This window comes from Puma concolor, chromosome D4 (genome assembly GCF_028749965.1).
Source record: "Puma concolor isolate L17-30 chromosome D4, mPumCon1.1.hap2, whole genome shotgun sequence".
Classification (NCBI taxonomy): Eukaryota; Metazoa; Chordata; class Mammalia; order Carnivora; family Felidae; genus Puma; species Puma concolor.
Window position 1 is genome coordinate 44,935,512 of NC_141679.1, and position 24,906 is coordinate 44,960,417.

At 40.7% G+C, this 24,906-nt stretch overlaps 1 protein-coding gene across 3 annotated transcripts in view; it reads right to left on the reverse strand.

Annotated features, from left to right (window-relative positions):
* SLC24A2 (solute carrier family 24 member 2) overlaps positions 1 to 24,906 on the reverse strand; it is a 253,342-nt gene that overhangs the window by 225,294 nt on the left and 3,142 nt on the right. The gene's annotated exons all lie outside the window — the stretch shown is intronic.

Consider the following 24,906-nt stretch of genomic DNA (forward strand, 5'->3'; position numbering starts at 1 on the left):
GTTTCTTTTTGTCCCAAGTTCCCATCGGACCCTCCGCACAATTTTATTACAGAACTTATCATATGGTATTGATTAGCCCTCTGCGAACACAAACCCAGAGGGCTGCCTGTAATATGAGAGTAAAGAGCATAGGAATATCCCAATTTCCAATCAAGGAGTAACCTTAAAGAAGGAGAACTGAGAGGTAATTGTAACTGATTACCTAGAAACATAACTGTCTATATTACACTGTTATGTACTGTGTTAGGAACAGGTAGTCAGGTGTGAAAGCACAGCAAAGAGCAGGAAGTATCACAATGAGACAGAGTTGGCCAGGCCTGTCCAAGGGCTCTCAAGGGTAGAGGAAATCTTGGCTGAGCAAGTGTAAGGTCATCCCTACTGTGGTGAGAGTCTGTCAAGCATTTTAGCAAAGCAACACTTCTTAAATCCATCATGATGCCATAATCTGGCTTCACCTTTTGTTATCTATACAGAGCCAATGTGCTGGTCAGATCAGTCAACTTGACAGTTTAATTCCTCATTGCAAATTAATAGATTGTCACCCTGATTATTATAATTTTGTTTTCCATGTACTTGCCTACTGGGGGATAATAAGGCACTGATTTTCTGATTTGAGCTTTCCATTCGGTTTTAGAGATGTAACTCTCATTGTATTTTAATGGGCTCTAATTGGATTTGTATTAATAGACAGCAGTCATAATGAGCTTGGGCGATACACGTCTACCTCTGAGAGACAATCCCTTTGCAATGCACCATCACAATCAAGTTTAGGAGTCCACTGGGCTAAGAGCCAGGCTCCTGACCGTGGCAAATTCACCAAGGTAAATGCCACCTGCTTCCAATGCCCTGTGTAACCAGCTATAATCTTCAAACTTGAGCATACAAACTGTATGCAATGATCTACTTTCCTATCTGAGCTCCTGATGCACAATGACCATGCATTAGTCAGATTTTACTTTCAAATGCCCAACTGAGCACCAGGCACATACATAGTTGATATGTAATAAATATTTGATGCACGAATCCATAAACAAATTAATGTGTCCTTCTGTAGAGGAGGTTTTTTGTGTTTTTTTTTTTCAACTATAGAAACCAAGAGAAAAAGAAAACAATTCCAGAGGGACTCCAAGAAAAGGACAATTGTGGGCTTAAATATTCTATGGTGGTTCTTTGAAAATACTCAAAGCTTAGCTATTGATATTCCAACATTTTTGGACAGCTTCTTATATAATCTTGCTAGCATGGGTGTACTACATCTCTCTTGCTATCTAACAAGTTACCACAAATTCTGAAGCTTAAAACAGCATGCATTTATTGTCTCACTGTTTCTGTAGGTCAGAAGTCTGGGTACAGCATGACTCTACTTTGGCAATCATGTTATTATGTGACAATTCATTCACCTTTGGGAAGCATTAAGATTATATTAGCGCTCCAAAAGCATTCCAGATTATTCTGAAACTAGAAAACCAGATTTTATCTGGTTCTATTTCAGACTAGGTTCTTTGAAAGAAGTCTTCATTTTTTTATGTTTACTTAGGGGAGAGGGGAGGGGGAGAGAGAGAGAGAGAGAGAGAGAGAACACAAGCAGGCAAGGGGCAGAAAGAAGGACAGACAGAATCCCAAGCAGGCTCCGCACTATCCGCGTGGAGCCTGATACAAGGCTCGAACCCACGAACTGGGAGGTCATGATCTGAGCTGAGATCAAGAGTCAGATGCTTAACCAACTGAGCCACCCAGGTGCCCCAAAAGAAGTCTTGACTTAAGTCTATTCACTTTACTCAGAAAAATACCATGTTTCTGTAGTCCTTAAAGCAAAGTCCTTCTAGCTTGGGTTTAGAGAAGATTTTGTGGGGAGAAGTCTATGGCACTAGAAATGTATAAAACTAGAAGTTGGAATCCATGCCCCAGGCTTCTACTGAAGCCTCTTCACAACAGGAAAACTTACCTCAAAATTCCGGAGTCAAGCTATGCAATTTGCCAACTCACAATTGAAACAAACGACTGGCCAAATGATGACAGTATAAGTTCCTTGAAGGCAAGTCTCCGTCTTTTATAGCTCTGTACCCAAAGTGCCGAGCACGGGGTCTGCCCTACATTTAGCACACCTTGCATCTGATAAATCTGAGTGTTTTGGACAAAGCTAAACACAGCACCAAAGTACACTGCTGCATTTTTTTAAATGACCAATCCCTGGAAGACTTCATGGATTCATAAATTTGGTGGCAAGGAAGAATGGAAAAAATTTTTTTAATGTTTATTCATTTTTGAGAGACAGAGAGGGTCAGAGCATGAGTGGGGAAGGGGCAGAGAGAGAAGGAGACACAGAATCTGAAGCAGGCTCCAGGCTCTGAGCTGACAGCACAGAGCCCGAAGCAGGGTTCGAACTCACAAACTGCGAGATCATGACCTGAGCCGAAGTCGGACGCTCAACCGACTGAGCCACCCAGGAGCCCCAGAATGGAAAAATTTCTAGAACAATTTCTTTTGTTTCTTTTCCTTCTCCTCTTCCTTCTTCTTGCTTTTAAGGACTACTCACTTAAAAATTGAAAAGGTTATTTTTTCCTTTGTTAGCAAAGATGTAAAACAGAAATATCCCCTTGGCAGTTCAAAAATGGCATGAGGAGAAGGTGAAGCTCAGAATTCAAATAAAAAAAAAAAACACCCAAAATATCCCAATAAGCCAATGGGATTTCCCATTGCATGCAACCCAGTAAAGATCTTAACAAAGATCTAGGTATACCAACATGGAAACTTTAGAAATTCTACTACTGAGTCCCGTTGGTATAAATTCAACGTCAAAGAGGAAGAGCCGGTTTACAGAGCATGAAAGAAAACAGCCTATGACCCGCCTGCAGACACCAAGTCCAGCCTTCTGCCTGAATTAAGTTGGCGAAGGAGACAGACACAGGAAGGGGCCATGAGCTCCAGTTCCCATCATCATTTGCTCTGTCCACATAAATACTACCTGAGCCCTCCTTTGGAAGAGAGGACCAACCTGGGACGCCTGGGTGGCAAAGTTGGTTAAGCATCCAACTCTTGATCTCAGCTCAGGAGTTCAAGCCCTGCGTCGGGCTCTGCGTTGATGGTGCAAGAGCCTGCTTGGGATTCTGTCTCTCCTCTCTGCCCCTCACCCATTTGCGCTCTCTCTTTCTCACTCTCTCAAAATAAATAAATGGACTTAAAAAAAAAGAACAAAGAAACAACCTAAGAATTAGAATATAACATTTGGAAAATACGTTCCACTTGCTAAAAAAGGAACAAGACAGCATGGTTTCCTTCTGTTGGCCCTGGAAACCAGAAAGTCCCATAGGAGTAATGCACATCTAAAAGGTCATTCCATGGGGTTGGTTTGTGCATGTGAGCAGACCCAAGGGGAGGGGAGACCTTTGTGAGATTTGGTTTGTTTTTTAATAAGGAAGATGATTCCCCTTAAAAGCATGATGATCCAATACCTCAAGAAGGTTGGTTTACTCCCTACTAATCACTAGTGTGATTAGTGTCAATAATTCCTGCTAACCAGACAAGCTGGAGCTAAAAGATATCCTCCTCTTCTGCTAAGGTAAAACTCATCTGTTCTCCTTGACCCAGTAGCTTACCCCATACTGCACTGCACCTTTCTTCGGAGGCTTCTGGGACAATCTGCACAAAATGTCTGCACAGCTATTTTGTGGCAAGACTGCTCAGCCACCAGCATGCAGCCTATTGATTTTTGTGAAGACACGCATCTTGCCAAGCAAAGGGAAATAAAGAACAATTAGCTTACTTTGAGATCCCACTGTTTACAAAGAAGATCAAACAAAAGACGACAGGCACCTAGGCCTAGAATACAAAGTGTAGCGCTTCTATTTAACTTCTGATTCTTCTCATGCCTGCCACATGATAGCAAATCGGCATAACTTAAATACCAGAGGACCTGGTTCTGAAATTCCACAACCATCGCTGGGTTCCCAGTGTAGGCATCCAACTCACCAACAGATGGTGTCCAGCATTTTACCCATTAAACTCTATGGTCTTCACGACCATTTCATAATGAGATTGGACCAGAGAAGATCAGGGAGCAGATTTTCATTCTGCACAGAGATGCTGCCAGCTTTTTGCCTGCAAAGTGACTTTACGGATTAAAAGCCTTTGAAATTATCCCACAAAAACAGAGCTATCAGCAGTATTCTTCAGCCAGTTCTAAAGAATAAAGTGTTTAGAGGAAAAAGGCAGTGATGTAGCCATATGGACACTCTCACTTGAATGATGAAAAATTGAGCACGCAGAAACAGATCACTTAAAATAATTGGTAACCATCTTGTTCGGTAAAAAATACTCTGGTTGCCCTTGGTTTGGCATCAATCATTCACTCAATAATTGTTTACGGAGCACCTGTTATTTGCTGGGCACTCTTCTTTTTAATTTTTTTTTAAATTTTTTAGAGGGAGAGAGAGAGAGAGAGAGAGCAAGCAGGGAAAGGGACAGAGAGGGGAAAGAGAGAATCTTAAGCAGGTTCCACACTCAGAGTGGATCCTGATGCAGAGCTCGATCCCATAACCATGAGATCATGACCTGAGCCAAAATCAAGAGTTGGACGCTCAACTGAATGAGCCACCCAGGCGCCCCTGCCAAACACTCTTCTAAAGATTCACGTGTGAACAAAAGAAAATCCTGCCCTCATGAAGCTTGTATTTCACTGATTTCTATGTTTCTACCATAAAACATGTACTGGCCTGACTGGGCCTCTCAAGGGAGTGAGAAAGCCACCCTGTAGGCCCATTGAACTGCAAGTAAATGTCCCGCTATATCCTGTTGTTCAAGAAATACATATCGTGGTCTTTTAAAATAAGATGGGTTAATATTTATCACTCTGCAACCTTGGCTTCCCAAGGAGTACAGATTTTTATAATTCAATCTCAGCCACACATCTTTGTTTTATTGAATGTGGCTGTGATCGACAGATTTTATTACTCATCAAAGCATTTTTCAATCAGATTTTGGAAATCTGTTGCTTCCTATTCTGCTGGGAAAACAGAAACAAAAAGAGACCTCGTACAAGTCTTCAAACACATTCACCCGTTACCTGCAGCCTTGCAGTTACTGGGCTGACCCCTTAGTAAGAGATGTCCACCCAAGCAAGCGGTCTGTGTGGTTCAGGATCCCCCTCCCCTTCCCCAGTGACTCAAGGATGCACTGCTCCCGCAATTCTCCCCTCTTCACTCCCTTCAATCTTCCCACTTTCCTGTGTCATTCCCATTACCACGCACATGTGCTAGGATTTTCCCCACTCGAAAAAAATCTCTTGACCCTACATTTTCTCCCAGCTTGTTCCCCACCTGCCTGTCCCCCTTAACACTTATCTCCAATTCCCATTCTCCCGTTTCCCAAAGGCATGTTACCAGGGTTTGATCCCCATCCACTCCCCCCACAGTGGCAAAGTCACCAAAGACCTCTTCACTGATCAATAGGATACCCCATTCTCTGTCCTCATTCTACTTGGTCACCACTTGACGTAGTCACTCTTTTTGAGGTCCTTTCTTCACCTGGCTTCCTCTTTCTCCAGGTGTCCTTCTTTCCTCCATAGCTGCCACTTGTCCCGCTCCTCGGCTGGTTCCTCACTTCCCTTCCATCGCCATGCTGTAAACCACAGGACTCGGGCCTTCGACCTCTTTGCTTCTTCATCTACGTCACTCCCGGGCAATTTTATTCAGTCCCATGGCTTTACATACTACCTAGAGTTTCAGGATTCCTGAACTTGTATTTTCTAGTCTGAACTCCAGATGCACCTCTAGTGGCCTATTCTTGCCATCCCCATTTAGATGTTAAATTTAACCACTGAGATCTCAAACTTAAACTCCAAATTGAACTCCTATCTCCCACCTGAAATCTCCTCCTAAAGTCTTCCCCAGCTCAGTTAATGGCAATTCCACTCTTCTCTTTACTCAGGCCTAAAATCTTGGCATCACCCTACATTTCTCTCTTTCTATCACACCCTGTACCTCACTTATCAACAAATGCTATTGGCTCTACCTTGAAGACAGGTCCAGAATTTGGTCACTTCTCACTGCCTCTGCTGTTACCACCCTGGCCAGGCCACCATCATCACCCAACCAGATCAGGGCACCAGTTACACAAACATGTAGCTCACCGAGCTCCCACTCTATAGCCTGTCTCAACCGTTCCACTGCCCGTAGTAGAAAAGTACACTCGGGGCGCCTGGGTGGCTCAGTCGGTTAAGCGTCCGACTTCGGCTCAGGTCATGATCTCGCGGTTCGTGAGTTCAAGCCCCGCGTCCGGCTCTGTGCTGACAGCTCAGAGCCTGAAGCCTGTTTCATATTCTGTGTCTCCCTCTCTCTCTCTCTGACCCACCCCTGTTCATGCTCTGTCTCTCTCTGTCTCAAAAATCAATAAACATTAAAAAAAAAAAAAAGAAAAGAAAAGTACACTGAACATGATTCAGATTCTCTCAATGGATCTGTGGCTATTATCAACCTTAACTATTACATGACTTTCATGCCCAGTGCCATAAAAAGGTGAAGTACTCTGTTTAGAATGTACGCTTACCCCAGACAGATATATTTTTACGTGGTCTTATAGTTCTTCAGATTCTTGTTGCCATCGGTTGTGATGTGATCTGTGTCTGCAGATCTGTATGACCCTGTATGTGTGCACCTCCTTGAGGCGTATGGCTGAGGGGTGAGCAGAGCCTGTGTTCCAGGCCAAGACACAAGTCCTGGTGGACACGATGTTTGCCCACCTCAAGGAGATGGCACCTTTCCCTTCGCACAAAGACGCCTTCAGCTCATCACGTCCCACACCTATAGAGCTGTCTGTACTTGGGGGAGGGAGCGGGGTTGTGCCTTTTCTAATTGGTCTACTTAGAGCAGCGAGCCTTTTACAATCTGCTTCAAGGCATGAACAGGCCGGTGGCAGGCCCGGCTATCTGTGTGTACAGACAGAGGAGTCTCCCCAACACAGAGCCCAACCTGCCGGAAATTACACTGGTTGCTTCCAATTTCTTTATGGGCTGGGAAGCCAGGCAACTTAACTTACTTGAATTTTGTATCTGAGAAAACATATAAACACAATCCTATAAAGAGTCTTACGGAGTTGTCGTAGGATTAAGTGCCTGAAATTTCGGGCATTGATTTTTCTGGCGTCCATTTGGCTCTCAAAAGTCCTCTCAACTTTGCATCTGGGTTCTGCTCTGGCCATCTGGATACAGGACTTCCAGAAAGATGGAAGTTTATGCGATTACAATCATACACAAATATAGATGGTCAGAGTGGTTTATGAATCTCTCAGGATGACTATACGAATATTTTTTTCCGGACATGCACATTAGAATGATCCTTTCTACAAAGACAATTTATGTGAACCCTATACGAAAATGTGCTTGCAATCGTTCTGGTCCTAGGCCCTATTCTCGTTTAGTGCTTGTCATGGTCTCTTCACGTTTGAGGTGTCATTCACATGCAGGCTCAGAGAGTGATCCATTCCTACAACCTCGTTAACTATCACACTATCCCAAGAGACAAGGGAAAAGCCATCTGCTCCCATTTCTTGATGTAGAAAACTGGGGACAGATAAACACATAGGTAACTCATGAAATATTGGAGCATTTCATGAGGTAGTAGGAACACAAACATATTTAAAAATAGGTACACAGAAACTAAACCTTAAAGACAACCATTCAGTAAAATTCTTGAACAAGCATTTCCCCCCTTAGATGTGTGAGGTTAACGTTAAGAAGAGCAAAGACCAGCTCAGAGCACATCACAACATACTTAATATTATTTTTGTAAAGATGGCTTCAAAAAAACCTCTTTAAACCTCTATAACCCAACTCTAGGACTTCAAGAATCTTCCTAAGAGGCCCCATGCTGATAATATTTTTAAAACAAGCTTTTCAACTATTGAAGTTGCTTCCTGGGATCCACATTTGCAAGAAACTGGGCCGAAACGGTGGTATGGTACTCTAAGCACTGTTTTACTACAAATAAATAATAAAAATCAGGTACTGGGGCTGCTGAGAGCATCACTCAGGAGTGGCACACAGCAGACCACACCGATCCAAGGTGATTATGTGCTGAATGTCACTGACATTACCACTCATTTGGGGCTTGTCTCCCAGAGCCACGGTGAAGTGAGCTACAGTTGGATTAATTTTTAGCACAGTTTATGATTATCCACCAGTGAAGCATGTGGTGCCATTTCCCAGGGCATTCGAATTCTTCCTCTTAAAGCACAACATTATCTTGTCCTGTTCTATTTATTTTCCTTAAGTGGGTATAACTTGCAGAGCATTAACATGCCAAAACATATGCTTCCCAAGCCTGTTCTCACATCTCACCTTCACTGAGACTTTCAAGGTCAGAGCTATTTGTAGCTCTCCACTTAATTGGACTTAAAATAAAAGACAGCAGAAAACAGCAGATTTGTAACAGTCCTTCAAAATAAGCATCAAAAGCACAGCCTGGCACATCTGAACCTATTTAAATAAATCAGCCTCTTGTTCAGGGCTCCAAAGCTCCATCCACCATGCCACCAGTCACTGTGCAGCTGGAGCAAGCTAGAAGCAAGAAGGAAGATGTTTCCTGAGCCCCTTGGAAACTGCTGGAGCTTTGAAACAATTGTGCATTTTTGTACGAAGCATGATTGCTTGGATAAGTTCTCTTTACTCTCAGAGCGTGCTCATTAATCAGGTTTGTGTAATTACTGTTCATGCTAGGCAATGATGGAGTAGATCATTACTGTATTGTTATTATTTACTGTATGCTCTCCATACACTTAGAAAGCCTTGTTTAAGATGAAGGCAAATGTTCCTAGAGCCTGGAGTAGGAAGGTTTATACTGGGGGAGGGGGGTTAAACGGGCAGGTCTGGCCCACAACCAAGACGCATAAAGCTAAGCGCCAAAGTCCTGAGGACAAAATGAGCAAAGTTCACATCTGGAAGTGAAGGCTTATGGCCCAACTGCTTTCTGACAGGGCTTGTGGATAAAACAAGATATAGGGAAGAGGAACTCATGACAAGAAGCTCTCTTAGATAACACAGAGAAGAGTCAGGAGCAGGTAAAGAGGGGTGATGCAGCTAGCAGACAACAAACAAAAATGTTCAAGTAGGTTCACACGTTCCCACGATCTCCATAATCAGGAAGTCTTGGACCCCAAACAAACCTGAATCCTCCTCCAGTCCTTAGCTTCAAGGGGATCAATTTTTTCCCAAGACCAACTCCTGGGAAGAGGCAGCTTTAGGGTCAGACCTAAGGGTCTCAAATCACTCTAGATATAAGCATGCCTAGAACAGCTTGGAAACCCACGGGACCCCAGTCCAGGAGCTGCCCCATATATGGAGCATATTCCTTAATAACCCACACAATAGGAGTATATATTTGCAAATCATATACATAGTAAGGGACTTGTATCCAGAATGTATAAAGAACTCTTACCCTCAACAATAAGGCAAACAACCCAGTTTTAAGATGGGCAAAATATTTGAATAGACATTTCTCCAGAAAAAAAAAAATGTACCAACGGCCGATAAGCACATGAAAAGATGTCCAGCAGCACCATCTTTCAAGGAAATGCAAATCAAAATCAAAAGAAGGTACAATTTCACATCCACTAGGATGGGTATAATCAAAAAGACGTATAATAAATGTTAGCAATGACACGTCGGAACATACATTGCTGGTAGGAATGCAAAACGGTGTGGCCGCTTTGGCAAACAGTTTAGCAGTTCCTGAAAATGTTAAACATAGAGTGAACATATGACCCAGCAATCCCACTCCTACGTATATAGCAAAGAGAACTGGAAACATATATCCACACAAAATGTGTAAGCAAATGCTCATAGCAACATTATTCATAATGGTACCCAAAATGGAAATACTATCAATGTCCATAAGTTGACGGATAAGCAAAATGTAGTACAGCTATACAGGGGGAATATTTGGCCATAAAAAGGCTACAGCATGGGTGAACCCCAAAAACATTATGCTGAGTGAAAGAAATCAGACACAAAAGGCCACATATCGTATGATTCCACTTATATGAAATGTCCAGAACAGACAAATCTGGCAACAGAAAGTAGACTGGAGGCTCCCAGGGGCTGCGGGGAGAGATAAAAAGGGAGTCACTGCTAATAGGTGTAGGGTTTCTTTTTGGGGGTGATGAAGCTATTCTAAAATTAGATACCGGTGATGGTTTTACAATTCCGTGAATATACTGAAAACCACCAAATTGGACACTTAGGGCAAATTCTACGGTAAATAAATTGTATCTCAAAAAAGCCTAATAAAGTCATAGCTGGAGTGATCTGAGTTTTAGAACTGCGGGCCCTTACCTGCCCTGCCCTGTTACCCACACTTGCAACCTGAAAGGACTGGAGAATTTCTAATGACGCTTATATTTTTAAGTTTGAAATTTGTTGTCTGCCACTGGACTTTCAAACATAAGCCATTACGTGTTAGGATTTTTTTCAGACCTGGACTTTTTCTCATGAACACTCACCACCACCATTATCAACATCTCAAAGGGCATCAAGTGCCCTTTGCACTTTTACCTATAAGCCAGACAATGAATACTGCAAATGAGATTGGTTAGTCCCTGAGCCCAGGGCAGTGACTGAATCAAAGACAGAAAACACAGATGCCGACAAAGCAACGTAAGGTAGAGCCATGACGGGATGGAGACATGACAAGCTAAGATTAAATATTGATGGTGCACATAAGAAGAGAGTAAATGCATTTATAGGGCAGTGATGGGAGGGCTCAGGAGAATTTTACAGCTGAGTGAGGTTCTGTCTCATAGACAGGGAAACTGCTTCTCTCTTAATCCTCTGCAAGAACAGAGGGAAAGCAGGTTCAAGTCCGAACACTGAGGATTTGACTATTAGTTAGGGATTAGTTGGGGCAACTGCACCTTCATATGACGGCATGGGAGGTATGGCAAAGAGAGCCTAGGAAGCAAGGCAAGGTCCTGAACTGACAGAAGGAAAACACCAGGAGGTTAGAGACACAGGACTTAGAGACAGCAAGCTAATAGAGCAGGGAAGGGACTCAAGAGGAAAGGAGACCAGGAGCGGACTGCATCTTTGGGTAGGCAGCTGGGACCGTATTCTGCTACACACTTTACCTGTGCAATCTCATCAAAATTCACAGCCTCTCTAGGATGAAAATTCTATTATTTTCCTGAATTTACAGATAAGAAATGTTAACTCCAGAGAGGTTACGTAACTTGCCCAAGATCATACTGCTAGGAGGGACACACTCCATCCCTGGCTTAAATAATAATTCTATTGTGTTAAACCTTAACGATCGTACATCCTCTCAGAAAACAAAATCACAAGTTGCTGGAAAACACCAATACTCAGGGCCTACCACAGGTCTAAAATAACAGAAGTCGTTCAACATGTATTTAACTGTTATCAGGTGACATGGAAAAATAAAACCAACTTGAGCCTACTTGAGAGGTGAGGGCAACAGATGACAGGTTTAAGTGGGAGGAATAGGGCTGCTAAAGGTGAAACCTGTATTTCTACCAGCAACCTGTCTGCCCAGCTCAATGTCCATCAAACAGTAAAAGAGAAAGTTACAGTGCACCAGCAACTTGGCCCTTTCCAGGAAGGTCCTACGGAAGGGTAAAGAAGCCCTCATAACACCTCCAAAGGAACTAATCCTCTTTAATTGGGTTCCTTAATTGGAAAAACTTAAAAAAAAAAAAAAAAAAAAAGGAAAAGCACTTCGAAGGAGGCAAGTTCAGGGCTTCATTATCTGACCACCTCTTCTATTGGCCAGTCCTTAATTACAGGCACATACTTGTTTCTTTCCCATTAACAGAGAAGCAGTTATAAGAGATGGTGGGGACCTGGGAGATAAGCTAGTCTCTTTACTGTCAAAAAGGTGACGCTTGGGGCAAAGTGCCGGGACCAGGGTTAGACCACCACTGTGTGGAATGAAAAGGACATCATCTCTCCAGGCTTGGTACCTGCCAATGCAGATTCTGGGTGCATCGTTTAAAGCTGGAAGCATGGTATTACTATGGTCTGATGCCCACACCCTTTCCAACCCCACCAGTTTTTACCAGCACGAGAACCATGTCTGCATCATTTGGTTTACAAATCCAGCCTCTGAAAAAAAGGAAACCAACCTAATTGAAATGCAGCTTTGGTCTTCTCGCCAAGGTTCTGTTTTCCCCTGATTTCATCTCCCTGTTTCATCCGCATTTCTTTTCCACTCTATGACAAGCTCATTTGAGAAACAAGGATGAGTTGAGGCTCAGGGAGCCTCATATCATGCTTTGATCTGCACCTTCCTTACCCTGCAATCAGTCTATGTCAGAGCCCGAGAGCAAGACATAGCTTGGTATGTGCTCACATCTTAGGACTCCGCAGAAATCTGCATTGCTCAGAGGGTCAGTTACCCAACTGGACACGGACAGTGTGCGTGCTTGGGAGGAAGCTGAGACAACATATGGATCCAGCTCTAAATGGCTGAAAGAGTCCCAATCATGAAAATCAGCATGCATTGGGGCGCCTGGGTGGCTCATTCCGTTAAGCATCTGACTCTTGGTTTCAGCTCAGGTCATGATCTCACATTTTGTGAGACCAACCCCTGTGGTGGACTCTGCACTGACAGGACAGAGCCTGCTTGGGATTTTCTCTCCCTCTCTCTCTGCTCCTCCCCCACTTGCGTGTATGCTCTCTGTCTCTCTGAGAAAGAAAGAAAGAAAGAAAGAAAGAAAGAAAGAAAGAAAGAAAGAAAGAAAGAAAGAAAAAAAGAGAGAGAGAGGAGGGAGGGAGGGAGGAAGAAGAAAGAAAGAAAGAAAGAAAGAAAGAAAGAAAGAAAGAAAGAGAAAGAGAGAAAGAAAAAGAGAGAGAGAAGAGGGAGGGAGGGAGGGAGGGAGGGAGGAAGGAGAAATGAGAAAGAAAGAAAGAAAGAAAGAAAGAAAGAAAGAAAGAAAGAAAGAAAGAAAGAAAGAAAGAAAAAGAAAAAGAGAGGGAGGAAGGAAGGAAGGAAGGAAGGAAGGAAGGAAGGAAGGAAGGAAGGAGAAAGAAGAAAAAGAAAGAAAATCAGCATGGATTTACATGCACATAATGGTCCCTGTGGATCCATGACTCTGAAACTCTAAATAGTCAATTATAAAAAGAAGAATTAGAGGATCACCACCAGCCAAAAGGGCACCTTGGCTGAATGGACAAAAGGCACCTCTTCCTCTGAGCAGCCACAGTCCCACGCCAAAGCACACAGCTTGTCCAGGAGAGTGATATCTGAATTTCTGTCCCTATTCATCCCCTTGATCAGAAAGATGCCCTCGTGCAGTAAAATAGCACGGCTTTGCAGGGCAGCCCTGCTAAGAGGAAAAGGAGAAAAAAGAAATTTCTTAACATGATTCTATTTTTTAATCTCAGGTCACAACCCATTGGTGGGTTATGAAATTATTTTAGAGGGTTGCTATTTTTGACAGCATAGAAAACTCAAGAATAGGAAGTGCATCACACTTAGATTTTTATAAGTCTATATAAACACGCACAGGGGTGCCTGTGTGGCTCAGTCGGTTAAGCACCTGACTTCAGTTCAGGTCACGATCTCATGGTTCAGAGTTTGAGCCCTGTGTCGGGCTGTGTGCTGACAGCTCAGAGTCTGCAGCCTGCTTTGGATTCTGCATCTCCGTCTCTCTCTGTCCTCCCCACTTGTGCTCTGCCTCTCTCTGTCTCAAAAATAAATAAACATTAAAAAAATTTTTAATAAAAAATAAACATGCACATATGTACGTGTGCATGCATGCATTGCATAACATAGTGGGTCAGAATGTAAAATATATTTCTTGGTGGGAGTCATGGTAAAAATATTTGAAAGTCACTGACTCAAGAGAGTCTAATACGAAATGTGAATCTAATTTGGAGGTTTGCTTTGTCTTTAATCCCAACTGTCCAGTGAAAAGCACTAGGAGGACGACCAGGCATTTAGGAGTCAGACCCAAGTTCAAATGCAGTTTAATACCACTAAATCGGGACCTCAGGCAATCACTTATGTTTTCTGACCCTCTGGTTCTTGATGTGCAGGTAGAGATGATCTCGATTTCAGAGTGTTGATGTAGTAAGGACCTGGTATTAAGCACATGCCCACTTTTCAGACCTCTCTCTTCTCTCGGCTGTGGAGAGACCAGCATTCTAGGGATGCACATGTAGCTGCCAAGGTAGGTCTTCCCTGCCAGAAGCCACAAATGCTGAGCAGGTCGAGAATCCTGCAGTAAACTTCAAACAACTTTCTCTCATGCAAGTTATTCTCCTGTCTGGAAGAGCTACCTCTCACAACATGCTCAAGCGAAAATTACTGCTTGGCTGAGCCAGTAAATCATTTGTGTGAAAATGCTGCAGCTAAGCCCATTTAGAAACACACTTTGGTGATACGGGTACGGTTAGAATCTGGTCTTCTGTTTTAGGTAAATGTACTAGTTTATTACTTTGACACAGTTAGAGTACTCCACATAGTATATACTAGAGCTTTCAAGGACAGAAATGACAAGCTGGAAGCAATCTTTTAGGTCATCTAGGTCAAGTCTCTCATTTTCCAGATGAAAAAATGGAGGTCTTAGGCGGTACAGGATCCCCCAAGGTCACATGGTCAGGGGCACATTCCAATCCTGGGAACCTCATCTCCCAACTCCTGAGCCCCAAGACCGCCTTCTTCAAAATAATTCATTTTTTTTTAAACAACACAAAAACCTCCTGGCTTTAGTTAGGTGTGGAAATTGTAGAGTGGGAGGAAATCTAATGTTAGTGATTCTCAACATATACTTGTAAGACCTTTGAAACATCACAGAAAACTAAAAATGACATGAAGGACACCAGCAAACTGGCAACTTACTTAAAAAAATTAATTCTTGGGGCTCCTGGATGGCTCCATCCGTTAAGCGTCTGACTCTTGATTTGGGCTCAGGTCGTGATCTCATGGTTTGTGAGATAGAGTCCCTGCACTGGGCTGGCTCTGTGCTAACAGCATGGAGTTGGCCTCGGATTCTCTCTCCCTCTCTCTACTTCTCTCCTGCTCACATGTGCATGTGTGCGCGCTCTCTCTCAAAATAAGTATTTAAAAAAAAATTCTAGGGGCACCTGGGTGGCTCAGTCAGTTGAGCGTCTGACTTCAGCTCAGGTCATGATCTCGCAGTTTGTGACTTCAAGCCCTGCATCAGGTTCAGAGCCTGGATCCTGCTTCTATGTCTCCCTCTCTCTCTGCTCCTCTCCCACTCATGCTCTCTATTCCTCTCTCAAAAATAAGTAAACATTAAAAAGTTATCTTTATTTTTATTTTTTTTCTTTAAAAAAATTCTAAAGGTATTTTTGAAAATTAAAAAAAAATTAATTCTCAGTCTTTTCAAGACTCAACCTCCCAATTAATCAAAAAAACACAAATTAAAAACAACGCAATATTGTTTCACTGTGAAAACACTAAAAATTATAATACCAAAACATTACCAACTTGTTGCAATGTAGACAAAACTTTAAAAAGCTTGTAAACTTTGGGGTCTGACTTCAGCTCAGGTCATAACCTCACGGTCGTGGGTTTTTTGTTTTTTTTAACATTTTTTATTTATTTTTGACACAGAGAGAGACAGAGCATGAACGGGGGAGGGTCAGAGAAAGAGGGAGACACAGAATCTGAAACAGGCTCCAGGCTCTGAGCTGTCAGCACAGAGCCAGACGCGGGGCTCAAACTCACGAACCGTGAGATCATGACCTGAGCCGAAGCCGGACGCCCAACCGACTGAGCCACCCAGGCGCCCCACGGTCGTGGGTTTGAATCCTGCATTGGGCTCTGTGCTGACAGCTTAGAGCCTAGAACCTGCTTCAAATTCTGTGTCACCCGCTCCTTCTGCCCTCCCTTGTTCATGCTCTGTCTCTCTCAAAAAATAAATAAACATTAAAAAAACAAAAAGCTCATAAACTTTGATCCAGAATTTCTGCTTCTATGAAATCAGAAATCTGTAGTACTATTTGTTGTAGCATTTTTTATAGTAGTGATATATTTGCAATAATTTAGATATGAAAACTTTCCGTTTTACAATAATACTAAACAATCAATTACATTTAACGACATGAGGAAATGCACATAAAAAGTGAAGCTAAAAAAAACCATTATATACCCAATGTAAGCTTAAAGTTATGTATATTGAATATCATTCCAATTTATTTTAGTACTTAAATATATGTGAATATGCATGTGTGTATATGTGTGCATGTGAGAAAAGTCTGGAAGAACACACGCAAACATGTGCAGAGTTATTTTTGGATGGTGCAATGGAGAGTTTATAGGGTATTTTAAATTTCTTATATTTTGATGTGTTTTTATAATCCTGTACAATAAATATATTACTTTCTATATTTGGTAAAAAATATTATTAAAAACAGGGAGGGGGACAGACAAAACATAAAAGACTCTTAAATACGGAGAACAAACAGAGGGTTTCTGGAGGGGTTGTGGGAGGGGGGGATGGGCTAAACGGGTAAGGGGCATTAAGGAATCTACTCCTGAAATCATTGTTGCACTATATGTTAACTAACTTAGATGTAAATTTAAAAAATTAAATTAAATTTTAAAAAGAACATAAAAAATATATTATTTAAAAGGCAAATTTACTGTGGCCCCATATAACTTTCTGTTAAAATTGCCTCCTAGATTTGACTCAAAATTTGCCAATGGTAGGATTTTTGTTGACGAAAATTATAGTAGTGATATATTTGCAATAATTTAGATATGAAAACATACTATTATAATGGTTAGGCTGCATGAAACACTCTGAGAGTACTCAATTAAAATTTTGTATCCATATCTCTTGTTACATGCATTATCTTTTGACAAACCCACAGTCTGAAACATATTTTTCTGGCAATACACTGGACTTAATATTCAGAGAAACCGTTCTCAGTATATCATACCCCAAAATGTTGCATATTATATATTTTAATATATTTTTAAATTACCTACTTATCCTAGTGAGGAATCAGGGATTTCTTAGAACCAAGAACATCAAGTAAGCACAAATCCAGAGGAGTCTGTATTGCTTTGCTCTTAAAGTACCTGCCATTCCCCAGTGGTTAAAGACTAGATTTTTAGAAGCTACAAACAAAGGCCTAGTAAGGAGGAAGTAATTCAGAGACCTCACCTCCCAATAAGCTAGGAATGCTGAAGGGGTGGCATTCCTAGTGGCTGAATAAAAGGAAAGGAAGAAAAAAAAACCCTGCCTAGCAAGGGGAAAGAGTAGGATGTGCCTATTTTGGTCTTGGTTTTGAGTGACATTGAAAAAAGAGAAAGAGAGAAGAGTCCCCCTTAAGAATTTCTACCACTGGCTCACTCACATGGGTTTGGAGTCTGAATTCACACTACCTGGGTAGGAAAAAGTCAAACAATTAGGTTAGAATGGTTCCAAGTTGGTCGTGCTATCAGGCACTTGTTCCTCTCTAGAGGAACAGACTTAAAACCTAGGTCTCAATGACTTCCCAAGGGTAAAGCCCCAAGGAATAGGAGTTCACAGTTGTTGTTTTTTTTTTTAACATGTATATTTGTTTTTGAGAGACAGAGTACAAGTGGGGGAGGGGCAGAGAGAGAGGGAGAGAGAGAATCCCAAGCAGGCTCTACACTGACAGCAGTGAGCCCGATATGGGGCTCAAACTCACAAACCAGGAGATAATCACCTGTGCCAAAGTTAGATGCTCAACCAACTGAGCCACCCAGGCACCCCTCAAAGATTTTTTTTAAAAATCACTAAATATATAAGAAAGCAACTCCACATGGTCAAGAATCAATAACACAGCAAAATCAAACCTACAAGGATATGGTCACTAGGAATATCAATTATGAAATATAAATGTATTTAACATTTCTAAAGAATAAAAGAAGTCATTGAATGATTAAGTACTAGAAATAATGAAAGTCAACCTGACAGATATGAAAGAGCCACAGAAAACTTCTAGAAATAAAAAATATAATAATTGATATTAGAAACTCAATGGACGGGGGGTACTTGGGTGGCTTATTTGGTTAAATGTCTGACTCTTGATTTCTGCTCATGTCACGATCTCACAGTCATTAGATTGAGCCCTGCATCAGGCTCTGTGCTAGTCATGGGACCTGCTTAGGATTCTCTCTCCCACTCTCTCTGCCCCTCATCAGCTCACATGTGTGCATGCACATGCACGCACTCTGCCTCTCTCTCTCTCTCTCTCTCTCTCTCAAAAAAAAAAAAAAACCCTTAATGGATGAGCTTTATAGCAGATTAGACAAAACTGAAAACTAGAAACTAGGAGGTTGATGTAAAGGAATGAGCTGAATGAGGAACAGAGATAAAAAAGAGGAGTAGTTATAAGACATGGCAAACAGGTTGAGATGGTATATCTATTTAATCAGAATTCTAGAAGATTGTAGGAAGAATGAAGGAGGTAAAGTCGAAATTGTTCCCAAATTCAGGAAGTCTAGTGAATAACAAATAGGGGATAAGTAAGTGAGAAAACAAGACCTGACATAGAATAAGGAAAAGGCTGAACATCAAAAACAAAGAGAAAACCTTAAACATGGTCAAAAAGAAAAGACAGATTTCTTAGAAAGAAGCAACATTTACATTGACAGCTTTTTGTTTCTTTTTCAACAGCAAAAATGGAAGTCAGATTGGCACCCAGGTGGCTTGGTTGGTTAAGTGTCTGACTCTTGGTATGAGCTCCAGTCATGGTCTCACCGTTCATGAGATTGAGCCCGAGTCAGGCTCTGTGCTGACAACTTAGAGCCTGCTTGGGATTCTCTCTCTTCCCCTGGTCCCTACTCTTTCTCTCTCTCTGTCTCTCTCTCTCAAAATAAAGAAGTAAACATTTTTTTAAAAAATGGAAGTCAGAGACAGTAGAATATTATTTTCAAAGTAAGATGAGAAAATAATTTCCCACCCACACTATCTTTCAGGATTAAAAGTGAAATAAATCTGTAAGCAAATTTAAAAAAAGAGCATTTATTATTTAAGTAGATTCTTGCAAAGGAACTTATAAAGAATGTAAGTCAGTAGAGGAAAAAACTCATAGCAAAAAGGTCTGAACTGAGAAGAAGAATGAGGAGGGAAGGGGCACCTGGGTGGCTCAGTCAGTTGAGCGTCCACCTTCAGCTCAGGTCATGATCTCACAGTTTGTGGGTTTGAGCCCTGGATCAGGTTCTGTGATGACAGCTCGGAGCCTGGAGCCTGCTTTGTTTTCTGTGTCTCCCCCCCTGCCCTCTCTCTCTGTTCCTCTCCCACTTGCACTCTGTCTCTCTCTCTCTCAAAAATAAATAAAGGTTAAAAAAAAAAGAATAAGGAGGGAAAAAGCTGGTAAAAACATGGATAAACCTAAAAACATTGATGGTATAATGACAATATCTAATTTGTAGGGGTTAAAAAGTGGTTATACCTCAATAAAGCTGTTATAAAACATAAAGATAGATCTTATTAAATCATGGACTGTGAATCACACACACATTAAAATTCATAGGCAACACTAAAAAAATAGAAATGGAGTATATAAATTCCAAACAATTAAAGGGAAAAAATTTAGGAAAAAAATTCAATGCCCCTTCTCCAAAACAGGTGAGAAAAAATTATAAAAAGAAACAGATCAGAATAAATACAAAGTATAAAGTAACATAATAGAGAAGAATCCAAATGGTACAGTAATCACAATCTATGTAAACAAACTAAATTTTCCAGTTAAAAGATAATGATTGTCAAACCAATTAAATAAAATATAGCTATATTCAGTTTACTAGAGACTTATTTAAAACAAAAGAAGGTTGGAAATGAAAGAATGGAAAAACAAAAACAGTCAAATCCCCACTAAAGATGTACAGGCCTCCTCAACAACAAAAGAACAGCTTAACATAACAATCCCATTCCTTGTTAATGTTCAAATACAAATTATCTGGTTTTACCAAAAAGAGAGAGACAGGCAGAAAAGGAAAGAAAAGCGGAGGAGAGATGGTGGGAGGTGGGAGGAGAAAGGAACAAAGGAGGAAGGGAGGAAGGAAAGGAAGTGGTGGTAAATCCTTGCTCTCAACACAAACTTTAGGTCTTCTCTTGCTGAAGAAATCACAGCAGCAAGTATGAAAAGCCAAAGGCAATCTGAATTCTATGCACTAAAATCTGCTGAGCTTTCTGGGTGTGTTGAAATGCCTGTTCACTCTCTGAATCACATGCAGTCACTGGAGGGTTTGCTTTTTATATAAGTAGAAGGAAACAAAACAAGGAAAAAAGCACCATGCTGTATCCCCAGATAAACATACTACATCCACAGACATCTAAGCCAGTTAAGAATTTTAATGCCTAAATTTTCTTTCTTGTGAGAAGAACAGAGAGTTTCCAAGTCTACCAAGTAATACTATCCTATTATTTATTATAAGGATGATCTTACCTTTCCTTCCTTAAAGTTTGCACATTAATTTTACTAACTTATTTACGAGGTGTGGAGGGGAAACAAAGGTTGAATATATAACATCTTCTGTGCTGTAAGTAAGCTTGGACCTACACATTTGTATTGATAAAACTATTCATGGTTTAGCACCTTAAAAGAAATACTTCACCTTGTGAGGAATATTTATAATATGGTTTCAATTCCCTTTTTCTCATGAACATTAATAACAACTGGAACTGTAAAAACTCTATTTACAAACCACTTTTCAGGATCAAAGCACACCTAAATTACTAAATAGCCTACTCTTCAACTATCCAGCTTTAAGCATCTTTATTTAGACCATTCCCTTCATTAGAACTGGGCTGAGTTGCTGTCAGATTATAATGCCAAGTCTAAGAAGAAGCTAAGTACCATGGACAGCTGCTTTCTAGGCCAATGACAGCCTAGCACCAGAACAGATCAAGGGACCTCAGCAGCCAGGCCAGGAGCACAGCAAAATGCTCTCGATGCCCTGAGACTCCACTGCTTTACATCTTGCAGGAATCAAAGTCATTCCTGACCAGCTATGGAGTGTTTTTTAGAAGAGAGTCCTAATCGTTTATAAATAAGAGTACCTTTAACACAAAAATCTCTGCTAAGCATAGATAACCCCATAACGGCCTACTTATTTCAAGCAAAATCCCACAACAAAATTTCAGGACAATAAACAAATTTGGAGATTTTCTTGGAGTTTATGATAATACCTGACCTGCATTGTTCACCATATGTAAGCTAGGGCTTACAAATATCACACTATGACAAATATTATACGCCCCTAAGGGAGACAATGACCTGCGTGAATGCCAGTCTTCAAAAAATGTCAAATTCTTAAATTTAAAATAATTTATGGAGCTCAGTAGGTTAAGCATCCGACTCTTTTTTTTTTTTTTCAACGTTTATTTATTTTTGGGACAGAGAGAGACAGAGCATGAACGGGGGAGGGGCAGAGAGAGAGGGAGACACAGAATCAGAAACAGGCTCCAGGCTCCGAGCCATCAGCCCAGAGCCTGACGCGGGGCTCGAATTCACGGAGTGCGAGATCGTGACCTGGCTGAAGTCGGACGCTTAACCGACTGCGCCACCCAGGTGCCCCATAAGCATCCGACTCTTGATTTCAGCTCAGGTCATGATCTCATGGTTCCTGGGTTCAAGTCCTACATAGGGCTCTGCACTGGGATTCTGCTTGGGATTCTCTTTCTCCCTCTCTCTCTGCCCCCTCCCCCCAAATAAATAAATAAACATTAAAAATTACCTTATTTTAATTCACTTTTAAGATCAGAAAGCAAAAGGAAAGGAACTAACATTTAATGAACAACCCACATCTGCCAAGGACTCTGTTAGCTGCTTAGCATTCATTTCTTCATTTAATAATTTTCCCAATTTCATGAAGTAGGCACTGTTATTTTCATGTCCAATTTAGGAAACTGAGGCTAAGAGAGTTTATGTAACTTCTCTAAGATCACAGGGCTGATTACACACTGGGGTTAAAACCTTTTTTTTTTTTCTCTGAGTCAATGCCCCAGGTCTATTACCCTGTCATAATACTACACAAGTTTTCAAAAAGGATAACATTATCCCTAAAAGAAATAATAGTAATAACAAATTAAAAAAACCACACACAGGGTGTAAAAATTAAATGAGATGAGAAACTATTACTGTCACTATGAAAAAATATGCCAGTTCACATTTTTCCACGCTTCACAGTTGCCTCCATGGCACACATTAACAATAATGGAACCAAATTAGGATTTGAACAACATTCCAATGGTAGGATATAAATCAAAACTTCAACTTGTCTATGAAACAAGGAGTTTCCAAAATAGTTTAACACAAAGAGCCCAGCAGAGTTGATTTTTTAGCAAGAAGCACTGATGATTTGTACAAGAATATCTAAAATATGTTTCCTCTAGTTTCTCAAACTCCCCTGCTCGATAATTGTACAAATAAGACCATGAACACACGCTCACTATTTTGCTTCCTAAATTCTTTTACATCACATTCTTTTCTATGAAGACCTCATTGGAATTGTGTTTGGTTTAGCGTCTCTTTTCTGAGTGTTCTGATGTTATCAGAAGCACTGACTTCTGTAGGATAGTTGGGATATGCAGTCAGAAAACAACTCTGCAAAAAGAAAACTAGATAACCACACTCAAGGACTCATCCTTCTTTGGGACACGTTATGTTCAATGCTTGGGCAGCAAAGCCTCCATAAGATTCTGAAATCAGGCACAGGACACAGACCAACTGCTGAAAAAAAAAAATCCAACTTCCAAAGTGAAATTGACAAAGTGAAATTTCCAGAAGGAAATCACACATCAATACACACTGTTCCACCTAAACATGTGTTCTAGCATTTTTGAGGAACACCAAACAAGACATGTTTAAAGAAAAATCCTACTCCCATGATAATTTATAGTTCAATTTAGTTACTGAATGCCAAAAGAAGTAATAGTGATTAAAAGGAATAAATTAAAGCTATATAGTGCAAAAAGGGGAAATAATACAATGAACACATTTTGGGGGGAAATCAGAAACAGGAGAAATAGACATGAACATAATCTGCTTTCTTTTAAAAAATGCACAAGATTAAGAATAGCACAAAATTATGGATTTGAATAACAACTGTTAAGGAATGTCAGCCTAAGTTGCTGAATTTTAAATATCATAAAGATGACAAGACAGTCACCTACTATAGTAGGTAAAGATACTGCCAGAGCTACTTTAATGAGTGGTTTACAATAGATTAAATACTGCCTGTAAGCTGTATGTAAAAAGTTATTCCCAAATGCAGAGAACCAGCTCCTCCTCCAATCAGAATACAAAATCCCCCTGCGATCTTAAATACACTACTGGATTGCTCTGCAAGTGCAAGTTCCTTTTTCATAAATGTTGTCAATATAACCTTCAGCAGAATCTGTGATTAAGTTAATGAAGTTCCACTGTTGTGTAACAAAACACAAATCTACCGAGCCCTCGAAAAGACTTTTTACCCTTGATGTGCCCAGGATATTTATAAGACACCAAATCACTTCCTTGCCTCTAAAAAATATGCCTTTCCCTTGGCAATTGTTCAGTACTCTAACTGGAATAAACACATAGATTATTAATGCAAACTGCTCAAATGAGCAGTCCGGCTTTAGAGATCATCCTTTGGCTACAAAATTAGAGCAGGGAGAGGGGTCCAATGATGCCCTCAAGGATATGTACTCAGTTCTCACATCTGAATGCTTACTTGCCATGTCTACTGCTAAACGATTTTTTTTCTTTTACTACAGTTGCTAACAAACAACCATACACTGAGTGAAACGTCAGAAAAATACAGTAGAAAACATTTTTCTTTTACATGTAATACACAGGAACATGAATAGTGGTGTTTTTTTTTGTTTGTTTGTTTTTGTTTTTGTTTTTTACTGCACTTTGCTTAAATGTCTGGCTGCTACAGAACATGATGGATGGTCATACAACCTGAACATAAAGGAATTATATCAAATGAATATTTTTTTCATTTGGGACAAAATATCTCACCCTCCAGTCAACATCTGTTTTTTGCATACACGAGAATTTCCCCAGATGCTAGTATGAAAAATCTGCATATGTATTTTGGTTTTCTGTTTAAAATCACATTCAGAGACAACATTCCAATGTTAGGATATAAATCAAAACTTCATTACTATACTTAACATAAAATTGTATTGATGTTGCTTACCCATTATTTTAAAAAACTAGTTCACATTTTTGTAGATCAACTTATTCTCAGCCCTATACCAGTTTGCTCACCACCCGCATGGAAGGATGGCCACTCTTATCATTAAAACTCCCTCAAACTCCACTGTAAAATTATTTTGGGTCATGTTTATCATAGCATGTAAAATGGGCCATCAAGCTATGGAGGCAGCAGGGCTTGGCAATGACTCCGTTTCATGGATCCTGACCAGCTTCTGGTCAAGTGATCTGAAGATTATTGTGTGGATCAAGAAAAATAGCTATGACCACGCTAATAACCAGTCCTTCTGGGCCCTGCTGTTGACCCGAAGGCACAGCACTGGTTACACAGACTTTCTTCCTTAAATGTCTTCAGAGAGATGGTTCTTGATCATTTTCATGTGCCTACTTGAAAAAAAAAATACCTGAAATTTTCTAGGCTACATACACATACTTTCCCATGAAAATTAAATTACTCACAAAAATCATCGTGCCTACTTTCAGAGGTAAATAACTGCTGAGTCCACACTGGGACACTTACATAACCTATATTTATAAATGTTTTACTCTGAAGCAAGTAGCTTGAGAATTTAGAAGGTATCTACAAAAATATCCAGAAATTACGTTTTCCCCCTGCCATCAGTCTGGTTACCACAGAACTGCAGAAAGCACTCTGCTATCGTCTATAGCCTAAGACATCATCACGTTAAAAAAGTGGTAGATCTCCAAAACAATGGTTCAGAATATTAAATAAACAACCACCA